This window comes from Tupaia chinensis, unplaced genomic scaffold (assembly GCF_000334495.1).
Source record: "Tupaia chinensis unplaced genomic scaffold, TupChi_1.0 Scaffold000290_1, whole genome shotgun sequence".
Classification (NCBI taxonomy): domain Eukaryota; kingdom Metazoa; phylum Chordata; class Mammalia; order Scandentia; family Tupaiidae; genus Tupaia; species Tupaia belangeri.
In genome coordinates this window covers 1,234,323-1,252,775 of record NW_006159775.1, presented here as the reverse complement: position 1 = coordinate 1,252,775, position 18,453 = coordinate 1,234,323, and the positions used below count along the sequence as shown (strand labels likewise).

The 18,453-nt window shown below is 43.2% G+C and overlaps 1 pseudogene; it reads right to left on the bottom strand.

The window, feature by feature from the left end:
• Positions 1 to 8,583: 8,583 nt before the first annotated feature.
• Positions 8,584 to 9,344, bottom strand: LOC102486166 (thioredoxin-dependent peroxide reductase, mitochondrial pseudogene; annotated as a pseudogene).
• Between the last annotated feature and the right edge of the window lie 9,109 nt (positions 9,345 to 18,453).

The following is an 18,453-nucleotide window of genomic DNA, read 5'->3' as shown; positions in this document are numbered from 1 at the left end:
CCGTGGGCCGGGGCGCGGGCGCGCTGGGCGCTGGGCGCGGGGTCTGGGTCGGGGACTCGGGGCCGCTGGACACGCGGCGTCTCCGGTTGGCAGCTGCAGAGAGCAGCGAGTTTCCGTCCTAGTTTGACATTGAGTTCGAACCGTTTTTCATTAGAAGACGGAAGTTTGTTTTATTGACAAAAATATAGCTAAATATGGCTTCTGCTTTCGGCCGTGGAGTACTTGGAGCCGCGGTGCCAGTCTGACCCTCGCCGGGCCGGTGCGACGGGGGAGGGGAGGACACGCCGGGGCGGGGGCTTCCCGGCCCGCTGCCCTCGGAGAGGACCCGGCCCTGAATTAGCCAGCGTCCGTGGGTGGAAGTAGCGGGCTTTAGGTAATGTGGCCGCGTTTCCTGGAAGAATGAATGAATGAAATGTCATTTACTCATCCGTAATCAATACAGTGCCCATTTAAAGACTGACCTGGGACTGGGATGAGCTGCGCTGTCATCGCTTATCTCACCTGGTCAGCTTTGCTAAGTGAGCTTCCCCCCCTCCCCAACTCCCCCCAATTTATGACCTTGGCCTCATTTTCAAAGCCTCTAAGCTAACCAACTCCTCAGTCAAACTCACTTGGAATTTTTTTTTAGCCAGCGTGGGCCATAGGTAAAGTAGTCTTGTGATTGTGAACTGGTTTGGAGGGCAGGGAATGTCACCTTACTCGTGTCTTCTGTTTAGTACATTGCTTCATAGGAAGCCCTGTCCAGAATTTGAGAGGCAGGAGGTCTTGCCCTCATTTCACAGATGAAGTTGAGGCTCTAAGTTGTAACTTTCCAGCTCTCCAGCTAAGTGGCAGAGTTGAGATTCAAACCTGGACCTACTTAGTACTCTGCAGTTAAAATCCAAATTCTAGACTTGGATTTCCACTGTGGTAGCCACTGGCCGCACATGGCTATTTAAAATAAAATTGAGTTTAAATACTCAGCTCCTCAGTCACGCTTAGCCACAGTTCACGTGTTCAGTAGCCACCTGAGATGGACCACTGGTCTATTTATGTGGTCATGTTTCTTGAGTGCCATCTATCTACTAAGCGCAGTCTTGAGTCCTGGGTATATACACAATATGTAATCTATGTAATAAGAGAGGCAAAATGTCCTTGCCATTATGGAGCCTGCATTTTACATGATCTCTTAAGGATGTGTCATGGTACTTCAGAGTCTTGCTATTTCAAGTGTGGTTCTTGGACCAGCCACGTCCCTGTCACCTGGGACCCTGGAAGAAATGCAGACTTCAGGCCCCACTGCACATTGCCTGAATCAGTATCTGCTGTAGCAGATTTCAGGTTATTTGTGTGCATTTCGAAATCCGAGAAGCCTATTCAGATAGCCAGTGATAACTGAATTTAATGACTCTTCTGATGGTTGGTTTGGTACCTTCTCTAAGCGGCAGGCTGCAAAACTTGTAGTACTCACCATTACACAGACATGAAGGGCTTGGCTTCCTCAACAGGGTTGAAGCTTTATGAGAGCAATTGTGGCTTCCTTTTCCAGCCTGGAATTCCTAAGACGATAGTGCCTTGTGAGCAGGAGGCACTCAGTAAATGCTGGTTGAGCAAATGAATGAGCATGCTAGTTAAAACTGGTTGTTAATCCCAAGCAGTCACTAGGGAGGTCATTCTTGTGGCATCAGGTGGGACTATGGGGTCAGAGTCAAAAAAAAAAAAGAACGACCTGGCCTGGTGGTTAAGACACTGGACTTCCATAGTTCGAGTCCCAGACCTGGTGGCTTGCTTTCTCACTTCTCTTCTCTCAGTCTCTGGTGAGTGCATGTAACAAAGTAAAATAATAATAATTTTTTTTTTTTTTTTAAAAAGGTAGGTCTGGTTGATAACATTTTAGCTTTAAGCCCTAGCTACCCCGCTGAACTTTGACTTCTGGCCCACTTGCATGACTTCTCATTTAATGATACAAAATAATATTAATAACGTCAAATCTTAATTATACGCTGTGCCTCTATTTTTTTTTGTGTGTGTTAAGGTTCTTGCAATAAGGCACTTGCACTTGCCTGAGAGAGACAGTCAGAGAGAGGGCAAGTGAGAAGTCACCTCCCGGGGGATGACCACACCACCATATCTTCGTTCTCCTTCTGGGAGTTTGGGGGTGCATGCACACAAACTCAATGTGATTTTCAAGCTGCCAGGCACAGGACTCGGACTGTTTACAGTCCATGTGAGAGTCCAGCACTTTAGCCACCACATCCCCTGCTGGCCCTGCTAGTGCCTCTTAAATAGTACTTTTCTAAATCAACTAAATTCCAGACTTTCTTCAGATTTCATCACTTTTTCAATACACATCCTTTCTCTGTTCCAGGATCCAACATTGTATTTAGGTGTCACGTCTCTTTAGTCTTTGGCTTGTGATTGTTCCTCAGCCTTTCCTAGTTTTCCGTAACTTTGGTATCCATGAGGCTTTCTTTGGTGAATAGCTCTCTGTAGACCAGGTAGGACCATCCCGTTCTGGGAAAAGCCTCAGGAAACAAGGATAAGCCTGTTTCTGCTTTTACTTATTTGCACATGCATCTATCATATTTTTCTGTAATACCCTACAGCATTTACACTTTGTTTTCAGTAACACATTTCTTGGATATAGTTCCTAATTGGTTGAGATTCAAAAGAGTGTGACAACATTACAGTTGTGAACTGTTTAAAGTCTATTGAGTTTTGGTTTTTTGATGGGTAAGAGCTGGACTGAAGAGGAGGAAGGAAAGGAGAGAGATCAGATAAAAAACAAAGGGAGTGACAGAAAATGGAAGAGAACGGGCCGCCGCATGGAACTAGAACTACAAGTGAACAGTTCCTGTTTGTTCCTCTATTGGCTTAATATTTACTGAGTGACTCATGTGTGCCAGACCCAGTACTAAAGTCAGGATTCTGCGAGGTAGACCGCGTTAACCAAATACACATGCAGATAAGTATGTAATAGTTACAGCTGTGATGAGGCTATACAGAAAAAGTGAAATGTGCTAGAGAAACTGAGTCAGGGTAACTGCTGCTTTTGGTTGGCCAGGTTGGTGGAAGCTTCTCAAAGTGACATTTGATCTCCAGTCCCTGGCTTTCGAGGGCCCTTCATAATTACCGCCACACTGTTCGTCCCGGCTTCCTGTTATCTCACAACACACACACGCCTTTTTCTCCATAGGTTGTTCTGATTTCTGACGCTCTGTCTACCGTATGCCTTCTTTCCTAGATGGCCCCTCTTGTAGAAGTACTGCTTGTTCAGGTATTTGCTCAAGCCCCATCTCTTGTGAAGCCTTTTACTGTCGTTCACGCCTGTGTTTGTCACTCAGGTTCACGGTGTTAAAGGGGAGGGATAATGCTTTGCATTTATATTTGTGTTATCACTTAGTCCAACACAAAGCTAGGATTATTAGGGATCAGAGAGCGCCATTCTAAAGTGTTCTCATGAGTGAAGGTCCAGTTCATTTTTTAAAATTGTGAGATCATTGTAGATCCACACGGAGTTATATGAAATGTTTTAGGGACCATCCAGTGGCACAGTTGCTAATGCAGCTGGCACTGACGTGACCAATTTCACGGTTCAAGTCCTGAACCTGGTGACTTGAAATACATACTGGACATGTGTGTACATACCCCAAACCCTGAGAGGAGAAATGGAGGAGAGGGGATTACAGCATGACCATCCTTTATGTGGAGGAGGCTTTTTCACTCCCCTTCACCTCTGTCTCTTGGCAAATGCACACACCCTCTAGCAAGTTAAAAAACTATATTTTAGAAGGATCCCACGTACTCTTTATCCAGTTGCTCCCAGTGGTATCATCTTGTAAAACCAATGGTAGTGACATTGGTGCAGCCAACATACAAACATTCCCATAGTCACAAGGTACCCTTATGTTCCTCTTATAGCCCACCTGCCTCCCACCTTCCTCCGTCCCCTACTTAAGACCTGCCAATCACTTGTCTGTTTTCCCACTTCTATACTTTCGTCATTTCAGAAATATTTTAGAAATTGGATTCATAATTATTTTATTTTATTTTATTATTTTATTTTATTTTTGCCATAGGCCATGTGCACTTGCCAGAGAGAAACAGAGAGGGAAAATGAAAAATCACTCCCTGGGGGCATGGCTGTGCTACAGTCCCTTTTCCTCCATTCCCCTGGGATTTGGGGTGCACACATATACCTGGTGTGATTTCAGTACTTGAACATCGTTTGGCCATGTGGGAGTCTAGCACCTTAAGCACCACGCCACCTGCTAGTCCAACAATAAGTACCTTTTAAAATTTAGGACTTTTTTCCACTCAGTCTAGTTCTTTGGCAGTTGATATATTAATAGCATGCTGCTTGTATCAATACCTGCTTCTTTTTTTTTCTTTTATTACCTGTGTGTGTGTGTGTGTGTGTGAGTGTGTGAGTGTGTGTGAGAGAGAGAGAGAAAACATCCCTCAATGAAGTGTGAGCACACCACTGATTCTTCATCTTCCATTTCTTCATCCTGTCAGGATTTTCTGTGTGTGCCCATGTGCCTGGCATATTTAAGCTATCAGGGCTGATCTGCAAACAGTGCTCAACGATGTAAGATCCCATTTCCTGAAGCACTGCATTTACAGGCCCAGCCCAGTAATTGTTTCCTTTTTATTGTCGAATACTACTCCACAGTATGGGTGTATTTTTTTTTGCTGAACATCTGGTTGTTTCCAGTTTTCGGCGATTACAGATGTGTTCTTGTACACGTTTTTGTGTGAAATCTTAATTTCCCTGGTTAAATGCCAAAGAGGACAAGGGTTGGGTTGTGGTAGTTTATGTTAGTGTGGGGTTTTTATATTTTTGTTTGTTTGCTTTAGGTTTTTGCCATAGGGCATGTGTGCTGCCAGAGAGAGACAGGGAGAGGGAAAGTGAGAAATCACCCTCTGTGGGATGGCCATGCTGCAGTCCCTTCTCCCTTCATTCTCCTCTCAGGTTTTTGGGCATGTGCCCACATGTGCCTGCTGTGATTTTTAAGCTGCTGGAACTGGGACTTGAACCATGGTTGGCCATGTGGAAATTCAGTGCTTTAACTACCATGCCACTTGCTGGCCCTGGTTTTTCTAAGAGGTTTTTGCTATAGGGCACATGCGTTCACCAGAAAGGCAGAGAGAGACAGAGAGACAGAAAGTGAGAAATCACCCCCCAGGGGGTATGGTCATGCCACAATTCCTTCTCCTCCCATTCTCCTCTAGGAATCTTGGGCACGCACATACATGCGCCCAGTGTGAGTTTAAGCCACCGAGTCCAGGACTCAAACCACGGTCGACTACATCGGAGTCCAGTGATATAATCATTATGCCAACTGCTGGTCCTAGCTCCGTTTTTTAAACTGTCAAACTGTTGTCTAGAGCGGCTGTCACATTTTATAGTCCCACCAGTAATAACAACTGATCATTTCCTCTGCATATTCACCACATATGGTTTCTCACTATTTTTTTTTTTTTGAGAGATTTTTGCTATAAGGCACATGAACTCACTGGAGAGACAGAGACAGAGAGATAGAAAGCGAGAAGTCACTCCCCCAAGGGGAAATGGTCATGCCAAAATCCCTTCTCCTCCGTTCTCTTCTTGGGATTTTGGGTACCCATGCACACATGCCCAGTGTGAGTTTTAAGCTGTTGGGTCCAGGACTCAAACTGTGGTCGGCTATGTGGGAGTCCAGTGACGTAACCATTATGCCATCTACTGCCATTCCCCACACCCTCCCCCCCCCCTTTTTTTTTTGCCATAGGGCGCGTATGCTCACCAGAGAGAGAGAGAGAGGGAAAGTGAGAAATCACTACCTCCCCCCTAACCTTGTGCAGCAGCCATGCCACAGTCCCTTCTCTGACATTTTCCTCCTGGGATTCTGGGCACGTACACATGCACACATACTACCTGGCATGATTTTCAAGCTGCCGTGTTTTGGACTCCAACTGTGGTTGACCATGTAGGGGTCCAGCACCTTTACCACCATTCCACCTGCTGGTCCTTTTTTTTTTTTTTTTTTTAAGCTTGTTTTCTTTTAGATTTTTTCCCCCCTGTTTGTTATTTTGCTATAGAGCATATGAACTTGCTGGAGAGAGAGAGAGGGAAAGTGAGAAATCACCCTCTCCCTCCCACCCGCAGGGGTGATGTCTACACTGCGGTTCCTTCTCCATTCTCCTCTGGAGATTTTGGGTGTGCACACACATGTGTCCCACGTATTTTTCAAGCCACTGGGTCCCGTACTCAAACCACACAGTCAACCATGTAGGATCCAGTCACTTTTACCTGCTAGCTCTTTATTTTTATTTAATTCAGTATATATTTTTATTTTTATTGTGACTTCCTCTTTGACTTAGGGATTATTTCAAAGTGAGCTGTCAAGTTCCTAAGTGCTTCGAGAGTTTACCACTACCTTTGTGTTATGGCTTCTAATTTCTTTCCATTGTGGTTGGAGAACATGCTTCGTATGGTTTCAGTTCTTTTAATTAATTGAGATCTGTGCTGTGTTCCCGATTATGGTCTGTTTTTGCTTTACGTGTTGTGTAGCTCTGTGTTAACAGCAACATGTTTAAGTGTGTCTTCTTGGTGGATTGACTCTTCTGGCGTATAATGTCCTTCTCTTCCTAGTAATTTTCTCCGGATCGTGCTCTATCCGATATTAACATAGCCACCATTGCTTTCCTTTGATTGTATGAGATATCCTTTGCCATCTTTTTATTTGTGACTTGCTTATAGTGTTATTTTCTTAAGAATTATTTAATTTTATTTATTACCATTGTTATTCTTTAATTTGACCGGAGAGAGAAAGTGAGAAAGCAAGGCACCAGACCCACAACTCAAACTGCTGTCAGCCATGTGGGAGCCCAGTGCCTCAACCACCATGCTACCTGCTGGCCCCAATATATATATTTTTTGTTTTTTGGGTTTTTTTTGGAGAGATTTTCACTGTAGGGCGCGTGCGCTCGCCAGACAGAAAGAGAGAGACAGAAAGCTAGAAATCACCCCCCAGGGGGATGGTCATGCCGCAATCCCTTCTCCTCCATTCTCCTCTTGGGATCTTGGGCACGCACGCACACGCGCCCGGCATGAGTTTTAAGCCACTGGGTCCGGGACACGAACCACGGTCGACTACGTGGGAGTCCAGCGACATAGCCATTACGCTAACTGCTGGTTCCCAATATATATGTTTTTAAAGGTTTTGTTTTTGTTTTTGTTTTTGTCACAGGGCTTGGGTGCTTGCCAGAGAGAGACAGTGAGAGGGAAGGCGAGAAATCATCCCCTCCCCTCCCCCACCCCAGGGAAGATGTCCACGCTGCCTCTTCTCCTGGGATTTTGGGCATGCACATACATGCACCTGGCATAATTGTCAAGCTGCCAAGTCCAGGGCCCAAACCTTGGTTGACAGGGAGTCCAGTGTGCCTTAGCCACCTTGCCACCTGTTGGCCTCTATATTGTTATATTCTAAATACATTTTTTATATACAGCATAAAGTTGGTCATGTTTTAAAAGCCATCTTGTCTTTCCTTTAGACCATTTTTTAAGACTGTTAATTTTTAAAAAATAATTTCGTTTTATTTATCATCATCATCATTTTTAAATTTGCTGCAGGGCATGTTTACTCACCAGAGAGAGAGAGAGAAAGCTGCCTGGCCTGAGATTTTATTTACAGCCATCCATGTGTGAGCCCAGTGCCTAACTGTCATGTCACCTGCTGGCTCCTGTATTGTTCTAAATCATTCTTGTACACAGCATAAAGCTGGTCATGTTTTAAAAACCATTTTGTCTTTTCTCTAGATATTTTTTGGTGTTAAAATTGTAAATATTTTTAAATAGTTTTATTTTCTATTATATATTTTACATGGAACACTTCAAGAAAGAAATGAATTAACGATGATGTCAAAATGCAATCCCTGGATTGAATAAACATTCTTTATAATCATACCTAATCAACACCTAGAAATGTATGTAGACACTAAGTCAGCTAACAAGTAAAATCACCATGTAAATTATAAACTCAAGGATGGGGACCATGCATGATCAGTTAAGTCGCTGTGCCACTGTGTTCTTTTGGTAACATGGTTCACATTGTTTCAATCACATGCATCGTGAGAGCTAGACTGCTGATACTAACAACTTAAAACTACGATCTTTAAAAGAAAATTCAGTTTAATACAAAGAAAAAAAGATTTCAGGACCCTTGATCAGAAGCTTTTGATACTTGTATTACTTTGGTGTAGACAAATGTTTAAGTAAGGCTAAGAAAGAAGAGTTTCCTTTACCCACTGAAGACATGACCATGAACTAAGCAGCCTGTAAAATCTAGCTAGACATCGGTTGTTACCAATACAGGACTCCCTAATATGGCGCTGACATTTTAAAAAGTCTCAGCCCGAGTTACAAAAACAAAACATTTAGAGTAACTAACAGTTATGAATACAAGTATAATTGTTTTTTTATTTATTTTTTTATTTTTTTGCCTTCTATAGGATTAGGATCATGGTTCTATATGATTACGTAATCATTTTTGAATGCTAAAAATGGGTTGCAACTCTGGTTCGTTCCTGGTGGGAGGAGCTGCAGGCACAGGGGATGATCTATTGATTTACCTTCTCAGAGTGCTCTTTGGAAGCAGGCTGACTGGGCTTGATTGTGGGAGAATCTGGTGTCAGATTTGCTGGGGAGACTTCTCCCTGGCTTTCCACAAACTGGAATGCTTTCACCAAATGGAGGGTCTCTTCCACACTTCAGCCCACTGGGAAATCATTGACGCTCAGATGCTTGATGACTCCATTGGGGTCAGTTATGAAGAGACCTGTTAGTGCAAGACCTGGACCTTCTAACAGTACACCATAGTCTCTAGAAACGTGTGTAGTTAAATCTGACAAGAGTAAGATGTTCATGTGACCCAAATCACTATTCTTCCTTGGTGTATTTATCCAGGCAAGATGGCTAACGTGGGAGTCCCCTGAAACTGCAACAACTTCGCAGTTCACATCATGAAATTCATTCGCTTTGTCACTGAGAGCAATACTTTCTGTAGGACACTCAAAGGTGAAATCCAAAGGATAGAAGAGCACCAAATATTTCCCCTTAAAGTCATCAAGGCTTAGGTCTTCGAATTGTCCTTTGACAAAGGCTGTACCTTTGAAATAGGGTGCATACTGGGTGGCAGCAGGAGACTGGTATGAGGAACTGGTACAAAAGGCAAACATTGCTTGTCTAGAATCAGACCCCAATAGGTTTGTCAAGCAAGTTCTTCCAGAAGCAGAAAGCCTAAGGGCTACAGAAGCAGAAATGTCCCAAGGAATGGTGCTCATATGTCAGCCTAGAGCAACATTCCCACAGCTGCAGCCATCTTCAGGCTAGATCTTTCTTTTTAAAGTTTGTTTTGTAGCTGGGGAACCAGCAGTTAGTGTAATGGCTATGTCGCTGGACTCCCATGTAGTTGACCGCTGTTCGAGTCCTGGACCCATGTGGCTTTAACACACTGGGCGCGTGTGTGTGCGTGACCAAGATCCCAAGAGAAGAATGGAGGAGAAGGGATTGCAGCATGGCCACCCGCCCTGGGGGGGTGATTTCTTGCTTTCTGTCTTTCTGGCAAGCAAAAAGGGCGCGAAAGGGTTCCTTGTTACCAGCTGATATGGATGAAAGTGTATGTTCCCTGGTTGGCCTTCTTGACACCAAAATCCAGGGTGTTGGGTGCCTGGTGAATATGTGAAATCTAGGGAATCCACCTGGCCATTGTTGGGGATGGGACTGCAGCAGTTTTTTCTGTAGTATTTGCCTGAATGGAGTGCTTTTGTTTGTTTGTTTGTTTGTTTGTTTTTCCTAAAAGTATTCCATCTTACCAGGATGCCCCTTTCCTAGTTCTCTGGCTAGAAAGAGCAAGCTTTTGTTGGGGCTTTTTGTTTGCACATAGTAGCATTTCCAGATTGCTGGTTTCTTCAGCTTTAAATATGCAATTTGTGAGGCAAAAATACCCCCAGGAAACTCACCATTGTTCTGTATCTTGGGACCTTAGGTCCCTAGCCAGTTGGCTGTCTTCTCTCCACACTTGTTTGTTCTATATGTAATGTCCTGCGTTTTTAGTAGTACTTACTGGGAAGAACAGGGAAAAACACATCTATTAATATTTCATTATTGTGAAGTAAATATCTCCAAAGAATCAGTTTTTAATATGTATACTTTCCATGGACTGATTCCGCCCCCCCTCAAATATGTGAAGCGTGAATTGTGAGAAAATTGAAGTAAAATCTGTAATATAAAATTCTATACAACTCTCACCTTTTTTTTAGAGAGATTTTTGCTATAGGGTGTATACGCTCACCAGAGACACAGAGAGAGACAGAGAGAAAAAGTGAGAATCACCCCCCAGGAGGATGGCTATGCCACAATCCTGTGTCCATTCTGTTGGGATTTTGGGCAGGCACGCACATGCGCATGACGTGTATAACTCTCATTTTTAAATTATTGGTTTAATTAGATGTTTCTGTCAAATTGTTATCAAAGCTCCTTTTTCTTTTCTTTCTTTCTCTTTCTTTCTTTCTTTCTTTCTTTTTTTCTTTCTTTCTCTTTCTTTTAAGATTAGTTGTTTCTTCCATGAGACAAAGACAGACACAGACAAGTGTCCCCAACAGGTCTTTACACAGGATCCACCACCAACCTTGGCTTAGCCAGGATCACATAGGCATGGGAAGACCTTGGGTTGAGAACCTGGGATCTTCTCCTTAGCTCCATCATCATGGAGCATGCATTATTGCTGCATCACCCACCTGGCCAAATTGCTGAGGGAGCTTATAAATGCTTCCTCTCATCCTGTGCACTCACCTTCTCATAGGCTAGGTGCCAGTTTGCTGGTTACGGGCTACATTTTGTGAAGAACTGCCTAGAATGTTCCTACAATTCTTGATTCTTTCTAAAATTATACATCAGTCATTAGCCATTCAGTTTAGCTTTCCAGCCATTTCCTTTGTATTGTGCAGGGACCTCTTCAGTGTGAAGCCCTTTTCAGTCTTGAAGGAGAGGGACTATTTGTGGCTGTATTTAGGGCCAACATAGCATCAGCAATGAGAGTTAAGAGCTCTCCTTTGATTTCTATGGATCCATTGCTTTGATTTTTAGAATTTTCATAAATGTTTGCCAGTTATAAAATAAGTCCTTACATATTTTTATACAGATCCTTTAAAATCATTGTAATTGATGACTTCTAATGTTGGAGAACACATGATTGGCTTTGGTTCTCTAAAGATGTCTAAGTATAGGCTTCTGGGGTGTGTGTGTGTGTTTGGTTGACAACCTTAGCTACGAGACACTAAAGTAAACCTTTCTAGGAGCTGTGTAATGATTTGAAGACATTTACTTAGGCTTAGAAATCATGGGTCTTGCTGGATTTTTGTGTCTTTGGCAGTTATGACTTCTTCCTCATTACCAAAAGAAAAAAAGAAAAAAACTTGTTTGAAGCATCAGTTTATTTATAGAAAGGAGTAGAATTTGCATTGCATGGTAGAACCACATACTTACTGGATTGTGCTTTGGAAATTACATGTTATGTTTTATCATTTATTGTTTCCCTTAAGGTTATAGAGTGAGTAAAAATTTCCGGGAATGTTTAAACTCTCATTATTCATTCTTAGGAATTAGTGAGTCATTAATAAACATTCTACTACTACTCGTTAGTCCCTGTGCATGGTAGAGACTATAAAAATGTAGGAAGGCAGCACTGTCATTGTGGTGAGACCTGACTACTTTGGAGATTAAAGTTCATACTAGGTTCTTAATAGCACTGCAGAATTCATTTGAATTGTCTCAGGTGTTTCCATGTGAAGAGAACACTACCTGAAGTAATAGGACTGTTGTGGGAGAGTATCCATGACAGTTTTGACTTATGCCTAGATTTGGGGCATGAGCGGACTAGATGACTTTGACTTTGCCATGGGGAAAGGGAAATGGTGGTTAAGATGTCTCTGATCTAAAACTTGGGAGGGATATGAGAAAGGAGAGGGAAGATGGTTAACTGTAGACTGAGAGTATTTGAACAGGACTGGAAATCCTTTGATGAGCAACCTTTAGGGCATTGCAGTGTGTGAGAGGTACAGACACTCTCGGAGAGAAAGGCCTTTTGTGGCAGAATCTTTTGATTGGAAATGCTTTGGAGTTAGAGCAGAGGTGCAGCACTGGCAGTGTAACAGCTGCCCTTCCTCTGTGGTGGGCTCTTAGCTCAGAAGGAAAGTTGGTTGAGTATTAGGGACACAACAAGTTGGTTCAGAAAGACTGGAATGTAGGCTGTGGTTATTGGAGATGGGGGTGCATGACACACAAAACCCCTTGTGGATAGCTCTGGCCACGTATGGTTGGCTGTAACCATCAGGGCATGGGCTGGCCGAGTGATTGTTATTTCAACAGAGTAGAGGTAGGAAATGACGTGAATGCACTAATCCAGGTTACTGTGTATACAGGAACATACAGGTACGTTTTGAGATGGCATCAGATATTCTTGTCAGTACCTGAAAGGAAGAGAAAAGTCAATCACTGGGTGTGTAACAAGATGCCAGCATTAACAGCACAAAACAAAAGAGACCAACCAGGAGAGTTTGAGGATAGTTAATGAGAGTGTCTTGGGACATGACAAGTGCCGGAGAGAGACTCTCGGAGGAGCTGTCCTGCTGGTATCAGAGTTAAAGGAGTAGATCTGTGTGGAGGTACAGATAGATGTCCTCACCTTTGGGTCGATGAAATGGAGAGTAGTAGAGTGGGTCGAGGGTTGCAATTAGGGCCCTTGAGTAACAAAGCTTTTTTTAAAACCTCATTCAAATATTTACTGAGTATTGCTGTGTGCCAGGTACTGTGAGTTCAAGTGAACAAAAGAGACACATAGTTTCTGCCTTCACTGATCATACAGTCTAATGAGGCAGGTAGAAATAGAGACGCTTAAGTAAATAAAGGGGAAATGAAATTTCAACAAAGATCCAGAGGTCAAAAAGATTCTAATAATATGAATAGTGGTAGCAGGAAGATTCCTGGTGAAAGAACAGTATGTGCAGAGGCCATGTAACGGAAGAGGACTGCTTCTGTTTAAGGAACTGAAGGATCAGTGTGGCAGGAGACCCACTGGTGTAAGGTGGGGAGGGAGGATGGGAGGATGAAGGTGGGAAGTTGGCACAGGACAGATGATGCAGGACCTCATTGTCATTGTTGTTGAAAGGTTTGGAGCAGGAGAGAGCTCGGTTTCAGATTAGAAGCAGTTTGCCTGTGTTCTAGTGTGGAAAATGGACCGGGTGAGAGGGTAGGGTGAGTAAAGGCGAAGCATGGAGAACAGTTAGGAGACTCTTGTGGGAGGCCTGGGCTAAAATGATGGCAGATGGGTATGTCTGAGGTTGAGGACCGGGCTCTGGTGTTTTGCTCAGCAAGCTACTCTGACCCTCTCCCTGCCTGCTGCTTAATCCCCCTTTCTTCTTTATTATATATCGTGCTGACACTGTCAGTTTATCCATCTGTGTCCCTTCTAGACTAGGAATTCCTTTAAAAATGTGGGAAGCAGGGTTAGCCAGTGCTGTGGTGATTAAGGTGGCTGGATCCACATGACTATGCAGTTGAGTCCCAGACCCAGTGTCAGCTGGCCATGTGGGATCCAGCCACCTTAACCACCACACCACTGGATGGCCCTGGTTGCTACATTTTTTTCCCCCTCTCTTAAGAGAGATTTTTGCTATAGGGTACATGCATGAGCCAGAGACAGAAAGTGAGAAATCACTTCCCAGGGAGAATGGCCACACTATAATCCCTTCTCCTCCATTCTCCTCTTAGGATTTTGGGCACAGATACCTGGCATGAGTTTTAAGCCACCAGATCCGGGACTCGAACTGTGGTAGACAACATGGGAGTCCAGCGACGTAATCATTACCCCATCAGCTGGTCCCATGGTCTCTACTTCTTTTAAAGGAATTCACAGTCTGGAAGGGACACAGGTAGCACTTTTCTTTTCTTTTCTTTTCTTTTTTAGAGGTTTTTGCTATAAGGTGCGTGCGCTTGCCAGAAAGACTGAGAGAGACAGAGAGACAGAGAGACAGAAAGCAAAAAATCACCCCCAAGGGGGGGATGGCCATGCCATAATCCCTTCTCTGCCTTTCTCCTCTTGGGATCTTGGGCACCCACACACATGTGCCTGACGCGAGTTTAAGCCACTGGGTCCGGGACTCGAACCGCGGTCGACTACATGGGAGTCCAGCAATGTAGCCATTATGCTAACTGCTGGTCCCCAGGTAGCAGTTTTTAAAAATCTTTTTAGGATCATTTAGATTGCTGTCTTCATTTTCCCTTTTTCTTCCTTTTTTTCCCCCTTCTCTTCCTTTCTTAATTTTTTTATTATAGGCATTTCGTATAAGGACCCCTCACATATTCACATCTTACTTCAGTAATTACTAGCATTTTGACAGACTTAAAACCAGGAGTTGGTGGGACCAGCAGAAAACAGAATGGTTACGTCGCCGAACTCCCAGTTGGCTGACCACAGTTCCAGTCCCGGACCCAGCAGCTTGAAACTCCTGCTGCGCGTGTGTGTGCGTGCCCAAGATCCCTGGAGGAGAAGGGAGGAGAAGGGATGGCAACATGGGCATTCCCCCAGGGGTGATTTCTGGCTTTCTGTCTCTCTGTCTTTGTCTGTTTCTCTGGCAAGCACATACACCCTATAGTACAAAATCTCTCTTAAAAAAACAAACAAACAAAAAACCCCAGTCGTTTGTATGTGCTAATATTAGACAGAGACTTTTTTCCAGGTATACTTTGGAGCTAAACTACATGTTTCTTGTGTCAGTGTTTCATTTTCCTGCATTTGTATATTTTTAATTCTATTCTTTTTTTCGCTTCATAAGAAGGTATAGCATGGTGAAGATAAGTCTTTTAGCAGTTGTGACTTAAAAGTTATCCCTATTTAGGAACTTGTGTCTGTACATGTGAAGGTAGCATGAGTTATGCTGTGTTAACAAACAGTCCCAAGATCTCAGTGTCCTTAAAACAACAAAACTTGTTGGCTTTGTTGTTAATTGGCTAGGGACTCTGTTCTGCCTCATCTTCCCTCTGGGATCCAAGCCGAGGGAGTGGTTACTGTCTTAAATGTCACCGTCATCATTGTGGAAGGAAAAAGAACAGGGTAAATTGTGTGCTGTCTCTTAAAGCGTCTGTTCGGAAGTGAGGTGAGGCATTTCTGTTCATATTTCATTGGCCAAAACAAGTCACATCATTTATTTTAAGGGAGTGGAACAGTGCAAACCTAACACATGTATGCGAGGAGAATCAGAACTATTTGGTGGAAGCACAGTGACCAGCACAGCATCATGACATACATAAAACCTCATCTGCCTTTCATCTCTATGTAGCAGCAAAGGCTTCGAGACTTGTTTCCCTCATGGAACGTGTGTCAGTAATGATAGTAAAACTAACTTGAGTATTTTCTTATCTCTTGTTTATTTGATAGCCATTTTTAGGCCAGTTCATTACAAAAATCCTAAAGAGAGGAAATGCCAATTTCTGGATGCAATGGCTAGTTCTTTCTGGACATACAGACTATATTGCCTTTTCTCAGGTGACGAGTATAGGAGAGAAGGGGTGGGGTAATGTACTTCCCATTGTAAGGAAGGCCTTCTGCATTCCTTCCACTCCTCCTTTTTAAGGTAGCATTTTGCATTTCAGTTTGGACACAGGTAAAATTCCAGGTCAGACCCTTGGAATGATTCAAGAGGGGCTCAGGATTGAAGATCACATTTCTTTATGTGTTTTTTTTTTTGGGGGGGGAGGGGTTTAAACAAATAGATTCTGACCCTCCTGTGTGAGTTAACTCACATTTATATCACCTTCCAGAGGAAACTTCTTTTTTTTTTGGAGAGGTTTTTGCTATAGGGCACATACACTCGCCAGACAGAGAGAGAGAGAGAGAAAGCAAGAAATCACCCCCCAGGGGCGATGGCCACAGCACAATCCCTTCTCCTCCATTCTCCTCTTGGGGTCTTGGGCACACACGCCCAGTGTGAGTCTAAGCCACCGGGTCCGGGACTCGAAACACGGTCGACTACATGGGAGTCCAGCGACATAGCCATTATGCTAACTGCTGGTCCTCAGAGGAAACTTCTTGAACCCACAGTCTCTGCTCAAAAGTGGTCTTGGTTGATCATTTGATACCCTCAGAGATGCATCAGACCCCAAGGCAGCCAGGTGAATAGCACCTATCAATGTATTACGGGGTTGAAAAGTTCAGTGGGGTCAGCCACTCTTATGACTAAGACAGTCCTGAGTCTTAACACGGTGCCATCAGTGTAATTACGAAAGGCATGATCACCTTTAGGCAATTTGAGGAAATGGCGATGGAGAGAAAAGAGCAGAGTTAATTGGGGGTAAGAGAAGGAAGGGATTCCTGGAAAGCTGTTGCTGTCATGGAGTCCCTGAGGGATACTCTACTCCGGCCTGCTGCTGGGGTCCGTGGTGTCGCCCTGTATCCCGGTGAGTCTTCACATTGCCGCATCACTCTCTGAGGCTGGCTCTATGTCATTTCTGCCCTGCTTGGTTAGGGATACCCAGGTTCATTGTGTGTGTGCCGAAGGAAGGATAGGATTCAGTATTAGTGCTTCTTACAGAAACAGAAGAGGAGTAGCTCAAGCAAGAAGTATGGTTAGGATGGTGGCCTCATGGTATTCTGGGATTTGGGTTGTTTTAGTTATCTCATGTACTGACCCAGGGTCTGGTCTTCATCCTCATGTCTAAAGTGAAACTTGAATCATCACACTCATTTTCTCTGCAGCAGGACAGAGGAGGGATAGAAGGAGGATGTTGGTCTCATCTTTATTAGACACCTAGATGAAGTTACACCAAAGACTTCCTCTCATCAACTAGAGCCTCATTACTAGGGAGTCTGGAAACTATGTCTGTACCTCAGCAGTCATGTACCTCGCTAAAATTGGGGGTCCTGTGCCTACAGAGATGGGCATGTGTATATCTGGGGACATTGTGTAGTGTGATTCATGTATTTAAATTTCTTTTTAAATGTAAATTCAGGATTACATCAATTTTTATTAAATCTGTAGGGATTTAGAGGAGTTTATTTTGAATCTACATAGCAATTTTAAGAAAATGTTAGCAATACTGAGTAATCTGACTCAAAAGTATTGGATTCCTGTTTACTTAATAAGGTCTTTTAAAAATTTTCTGCATAAGGCTGGCAGGTAGCATGGTTGTTGAGTCACTGGATTCCCATATGGCCACCATGGTTCAAGTCCCAGACCTGGCGGCTTGCTTTCTCATTCTCCCTCTCTCTCTGTCTCTCCCTGGTCAAACTGAAGAATAATGATAATAAATAAAGTTAAATAAATAATTCTTTAACGTTTGTCAGCAGTATTTTCTATTTATCAGTGATGATGTTTTACATTTATTACTAAGTTTGTTTCTTAAACTTCTTGATTTTTTTGTGCTATTCTTAAAGGATGTTTTTAAGTCTCATGTTTTTGTAGTTTGCTACTAAATATATAGAAATACAGTTGATTAGATTGTCACATGGATTTTCTTTTGTAAACCATAAAGTTACTAAATTTAATAGTTTTTGTTTTGGTAAGGTTTCTTAAATGTTGTTCATCATTGTACAGTTTATAAATGGAGACCGTTTTATTATTCCTATGCGCTATGCATTTGAAAGTAAACTCCCTGTTGCTTGAGTCCATCTCTGTCCCCTGGTATGATGAGTCGGAATCACTTCGGACTGCCCTTGTTTTATTTGATGCTTATTGTATGCGAGTTCCTGTTGCATTGTTTCAGCCAGAGAAAAGATTCATTTGTTTGTTCATTTGCCAAAGACTTTATTACTGCCTGTTGTGTACTTCACCATGGTATCAAGTATTGTAGACACAAAAATGAAATATCAATGATTTATGATCCCTGCTCTCAAGGGATCATAGTTTGGCAGAGAGACAAATGTATAAGTAAATAATAACAATGTAATGCGATAAATACCATTATAAAGATCATCGTTTAGGGGCTGAACAGTGGCATGGTGATGAAACTCAACACTCTTCAAGGCCGACCTACATGGGAAAGTTCTGGGTTCATGTCCAGAGACCTGTCTGAATACTCCAAGTATGCGTATGCCCATTATCCAGGACTTGCTGAGGCTGAGGGTAGATAGCAGCCTTAAGACCCTGTGGTGGGTTCTGTCTCTCTGTCTCTTGCTCTTTCTTTATTGAAGAAATAAAAGAAATAAAAATTTAAAGAGGGTCCTCATTAAACGTATGACATACAACTACAAGAATGACAGAAAAGAAGGAATAGCTAACTGCGTTTTTCCTCTCCATCCTTCTTTCCTTCCTTCCTGCCAGAGGGTGTGTGTGCTCACAGGGGTGGGGTGGGGTGTATGGGGGAGAGGTAAATAACGCACCCTCAGTGGGACATGGTCATAATACAATCTCTTCTCCATTTCTCTATCCCAAAAT